A 6,000-nucleotide genomic window follows, 5' to 3' on the forward strand; every position below is an offset into this window, starting at 1 on the left:
AGAGCTGGGGAGGGATGGAGAATATTTGCAGAGGCATTCATCGGCAGGAAGCCATCACTGCCACGCTGCCTTGAGTACTTCGCCGGATGGGGCCCTCCTCTCAGTTTATGCTGAGACAGCTTGGACACACCTGGCGATGGACTTTAGTCTCTTAGCAGCCGAGTCTCACTGCCGTGTATTATGTCATAAGCTGGCCCGGGCAGGGAGGGCAAGGTCCACATTCCCTGAAATAGCTGCCTGTCCCTTCCGCTAGGGAAGGACCTCTGCCCTGCATTCAAGCGCCATGGCAACACTGGAGAGCAAGGACCCACAGGCCGGAGCAAGAGGGCTTGGCCCCGGAGGTAAAAATAAACAGGGGGCTTGGATAAGGTGCCCACAGGGCCCCGCCGCTTGCCCTTGTACGCGTCTGAATGTGGGCTGAGAGCAAAGACCCTGAGCTTTGGATTCCAAGGGATGGGCAGTGGGGAAGGGGGATTTTTACTGGATTAAAACTTCAGGCCTGACCTGCTTTCCAGATGAGAAAGGCACCAGCGGAAGAGGCTGGATGGGATGAGATTCCTCACACCCGCTTTTCCAAAAGGGAACAGAATCTATTGCTTGGGTCTGAAAGGGCAGAGCTCAAACTGTTGCCCGTGCTGTTTTGGCCTGCTTGGAATTGGCTCCGAATCTGTGGATGAGCACTGATCCCCCAGCCCTAAGTTACCTTCATGCACTGGAATGAGCTGGAGGTCTGGGGCTTTGGGAAGGGAAGGCTTAACAGAAGCAAATTCAGGGAATGCTCTACTGAAACATTGCAAGCAACAAAAAAGAAGAAAAAGCCATGGCAAATTGCAAAAGAAAGTGACTATCTGGCACAAAGAGGAAGAGATTATTCACACACTCCCACAGAATATTAAAGCCAACATTGCCCAGTTAAATTGATTGGCAGTAGGTTCAAGACAGACCAATGGAAGGAAGGACTTCTTCATACAACACCTAATGGAAGCAGCAGTTCTCAGGTCACGCTGTTAGCGAAATTTGAGAGTTTCTGACTCTCCCCGATTAGGATTCAGTCCGGCAGAAGATCAGACACAAAAGTACCAGCTGAGATTTTAAAGTTTTATTGAAAGCTTGCCAATAGAGTCAGCTGGGGTCTCCCCTTAAGGCAGAGAAGAACCCCGGTCACACCCAAAGAAGATTTTATACATGTTTCTTACAAAGAGATACAGCAATTAACCAATGATTGGCTGAAATTGGCATACGTTTTGGATCCTCCTTATTATTGGGGGAAACTTATCTTCCTGATGACCTATTGGTTGTTAGTCAGAGTTCGGGGACAACCCCCTCCGATCTTCCGAACTCCACTGCTTCCCAGAATGCAGACCGAGGTCACCTCCTCCCATTTCTCCACGGCCTCGACACTCAAGGAGACAGGATGTCTGCCTAAAGCCCTCCAACATAACAGAAATGAGGGAAATGTGTGAAGGCTCATGAACATCAGTTTCCTTGTTATCCCTTTGGTTTTCAAATGTAAGGAAATTAAGATGAGAGAACTTGCGAGCCCTTTTTCATAAGGTTTCAATGCTGTAGACTCATAGAATCACTGCATCATGGAGTTGGAAGGGACCTAAGAGGTCATCCAGCCCAACCCCTGCACAATGCTGGATTCACTACACCATCCCCGAATGGTGACTCTTTGCTCTTTGTCCTCAGTATTGCAGAGTTGGTGACAGTGAAGACAGTCACCGATATTCTTCAAACTGCATTTGAGGGATGGGGGTTGAAAGCCATATTGATGTCAACCTGTCCTTAGCATGCATTCAGTGAGAAGGTGGTAAACATGGGTTCTGTGTTTCAGAGGAAGGGACAGGTGTAAATTGCAATCGGTCAGTGGAAGAAGAGAAAGAGAGGGCATTTTATAGGGAAAATAGAGAAAAGTCTAGTTCATTCACTGGATCCATATTTAGAAAAACATCCATGTGGAAGTCAAACAAAGCGACTTAAAGGAACCCAGAGACAGGTGCTTAAGGTGTGAAAGGACAACTACAGTTTATTTTAAAAAGTTACATATTCCAATAGAAAGCTTCCATCTCTGAGAATTGTATTATCTACTCTTAATGCCACCTAGTGATCAACAGAATAAATGATGCAAAGGATAAATGTTTCTGGAGGTGCATGTCTCACATGTCTTCTAACTATTCCCTTCCCTCATTAAGTGCATCACAAGGTAGGGATTCAAAGTAAGAGTTTAAAAGAAAAAGAGATGCAATCTGATGTGCGTTGATAAAAGGAAGTAATTTTTTAAAGTTTCAGCTCACATCAGGTTGTGATGCAAGTTTTTTCTTCTTCTGCCATGCCTACATTTAGGACTCATACAGGCTGTGTGTCAGGTCTATGATGTTCAAATCCCAATGAAGAAGAATCTCTTGAAACCCAAGTCAGGTTCAAAAAGAAATTCATTTATTGAGATGTACATGCAGCTGCCAAGCATTGCTGAAGCTAAAAGCCCGTGCATTTCCAACCTGGTTTTACCCGCACTTCTAACCCCCCTTCTCCTCAGCCAGTTCTTGGTTCTCATGTTGGTACAGCCTTGGATGTACAGTTCCTGGCCTTAGATAACAGTCCATCTGTGTTAACGGCTTCACCTTCCTTGTATCCCCCTCCCCCTTGGTGAAAAATGGCAGAAGCGAAGCAAGCAACTATTGAGCTGATAGATTGATTGCTGAAGGTTCTGACACTGTGTTTGCCCAACATGCTTCCTCTGATTAACTGAAACCTGATTTACTTAAACCAGTTTTGGGGATTCACATGTCATAATCGCCATAAACTAACCACGTGGACTGGATTTACAAAATGAAATTAAAATAAAATGTGGTGTTAACTTGTGGTTCTGCATATCGTGCAAATTGTTAGAGGAGGTCCAGATCTAATGGCACTGAATCCAGCATGCCATGACTTCCTGACCACAAGGGGACAATGGGGGGCAGATTAGGGTTTACTCTGTGTCCCCTCCTTTGTCTATCACTCTGCCCACTCTTTGCTAAGACATTGCTAATCTGAAGCCAGGTCCTTTTGCCCTTCTTCACAGGCAGGCATGCACAAACAGACAAAGAGCACATGCTCTTTGAATCTCCTCCTGGTAGGATGTGGCTAGCTAAGTTCCTAGTGAAAGGGGTGGCAACCAAATTTGAAAAATAAATAAATAAGTAAGTAAGTAAGTAAGTAAATAAATAAATAAATAGTGCTAGGCTTCATCTACCCTTTAAAAAAAATAAATAAGTGCTAGGCTTCATCTACCTTTCATTTATCTTGTAAATAAATATTTCTGGTATAATTAAAAAACCTGCTACACTAATCCTTGCTCAGTTTGATTCCTGCACTCAGGAATGTTCATGCACACACATGGAACACTTTGACTTCCAACACTAAGTTAGTCATAGGGAGGAACCAGATACTGTCTAGATAAACCTTCTTTAAATATCTTGTAAGTATAGAACGTAATGATTAAAAGTTAAATGTTAATTAAATGTTGTTACTTAATCAGTATACAGTAGTCCTGATATGATTTTATTCACAATTTAACAAAATGCCATAGGAAGTCTAAAGAGCAATCTTGCATTGATTTGTTTCCCCTTCCTTTTAGAAAAACAGCAAAAAATGCCCCCAAAGAAGGAGACAATCCTTGGAAATACATTGGGCATGTTCTCTTTCAGACTTATCATCCAATCCACCGACTCCTAATTCCTCTAATGGAGATCTGTCAGATCATAAAATGATGCTGCTTAGTGCCAGAACAATAATGTGCCACAGCACTGTGATCCAAAACTAATCCTGGGTAGGCAAATTCACCTGACAAGTGTTACCAAATCTAATTGTGCAAAAATGGAGAAGTCAGCTTGACCCAACTATGCCCTCCAAGTTTTAGAGTGCAGCATCAGGCAAGATCTAATGGGTGGGAAAGTGAAATAGGAGTGATTTATTATGAATTCATCCATCCCTGTGTTGAGTTACCCAGTCTGGCAGTCACCAGGATCATAGCACTCATGCTTGATGGTAGAGCAATAAAACAGAATAGGAGTTTTCTTGGCATAGTGCTCACCTTGCTGTCTACTCTTCACCTGTCTAAACTGCTAAAGTAGGAGTGGGAAACCAATAGTCCTCCAGATGTTGCTGAACTATACATTCCTGCCTCCCTCACCACTGGCCATGCAAGCTGTGACTTCACAGAGTTATAATTCCTTATCAAAGAAGTTATCATGTATCTCTACTAGCCTAAATAATTATCAGCTTGTTTGATATCTGCCTTCTTTCTAAGTAAGATAGTAGGGACATATCTCCAGGTTTTCTTGTATCAGCCCTTCAGACTCTGCAATAATGACTGGAATTCTACTTTTTTGATAGAAGTAATAGAATCTTAAAGGCTGACTGTCAGGGAGTTAAGGTACATCAGTCTGAGTTTCTTTCTAATGTTTTCTGTTTCCTGGGCTTAAAATATGTTTTTGTAACTGTCACCGCATTGTTTCTCCAAAAAAAAAAGATGCCTTTTTTCAATCTGGCTTCAGAATTATGTAAGGGATATAATCTGTCATATTATATTGATGGAGTAGAGGGAGAGAGTAGGCTTCTGTTTCATTCTCCTGAAGCTGTTAGTGACATTTGGCACTATGGTATCCTTCAGGATATTTGAAAAACTCCTCCTATATAAATCTGTCTATATGCATCTTCACAGGCAATTCAACATTTGAATTAATATTAACTTGCATGTTTCAGATAACTACCACTGATCAAAGATCACCCCAGATGATGCTTCATTGAATATGAACTTGTAAAACTGACACTGATTGATACTATTGGCTCATCTACTAGCTATTGTCAATGGCAATGGTGTTCCAGGTTTTCAGAAATGAAAGCTCTTCCCTAGTTAACTCGGAGTCTAAAAAACAATATATTATCAGGATAAATAATACAAAATAGCCAGTTTGGTACAGTGGTTAAGGCACCAGGCTAGAATCCAGGAGACCAAGAGTTCTAGTCCCACCTTAGGCACAAAGCCAGCTGGATGACCTTGGGCCAGTCCCTCTCTCATAGCCCCAGGAAGGAGGCAATGGCAAACCACTTCTTAAATCTTGCCAAGAAAACTGCAGGGACTAGTCCAGGCAGTCACCAGAAGTCAACACTGACTCGAAGGCACCAAACAAAAACGAAAAACAAAAACGAAACAGATTTGCTCTTGGCCCTCAAGTTCTATTACTGTTGTTGTTGTTTAGTCGTTAAGTCGTGTCCAACTCTTCATGACCCCATGAACCATATTGCGCCAGGCCTTCCTGTCCTTCACTGCCTCCCTGAGTTTGCTCAGTTTCATGCTCATTGCTTCAGTGATGCTATCTAACCATCTCATCCTCTGCCGTCCTCTTCTCCTTTTGCCTTCAATCTTTCCCAGCATCAGGGTCTTCTCCAAAGAGATCTCTCTTCGCATTAGGTGACCAAAATATCTGAGCTTGAGCTTCATTATCGATCCTTCCAATGAGCAATCAGGGTTGATTTCCTTTAAGATTGACTGGTTTGACCTCCTAGCAGTCCAGGGGACTCTCAAGAGTCTTCTCCAGCACCACAGTTCAAAGGCATCAATTCTTCGGCGCTCAGCCTTCTTTATGGTCCAGCTCTCACAGCCATACATTACTACTGGAAAAACCATAGCTTTGACTATGCGGATCTTTGTCGGCAAGGTGACGTCTCTGCTTTTTAATATGCTATCTAGGCTTGCCATAGCTTTCCTCCCAAGGAGCAAGCGTCTTTTAATTTCATGGCTGCACTCTCCGTCTGCGGTGATCTTGGAGCCCAAATAAATGAAGTCTGTTACTGCTTCCATTTCTACCCCTTCTATTTGCCAGGAATTGATGGGTCCAGATGCCATGATCTTAGTTTTTTTAATGTTGAGTTTCAAGCCAGCTTTTGCACTCTCCTCTTTCACCCTCATCAAGAGGCTCTTTAGTTCTTCTTCACTTTCTGCCATTAGGGTGG

Source organism: Python bivittatus, unplaced genomic scaffold (genome assembly GCF_059951505.1).
Source record: "Python bivittatus isolate LINGU-HERP-01145 unplaced genomic scaffold, Pbiv_v1 ctg000220_np1212, whole genome shotgun sequence".
Taxonomy (NCBI): domain Eukaryota; kingdom Metazoa; phylum Chordata; class Lepidosauria; order Squamata; family Pythonidae; genus Python; species Python bivittatus.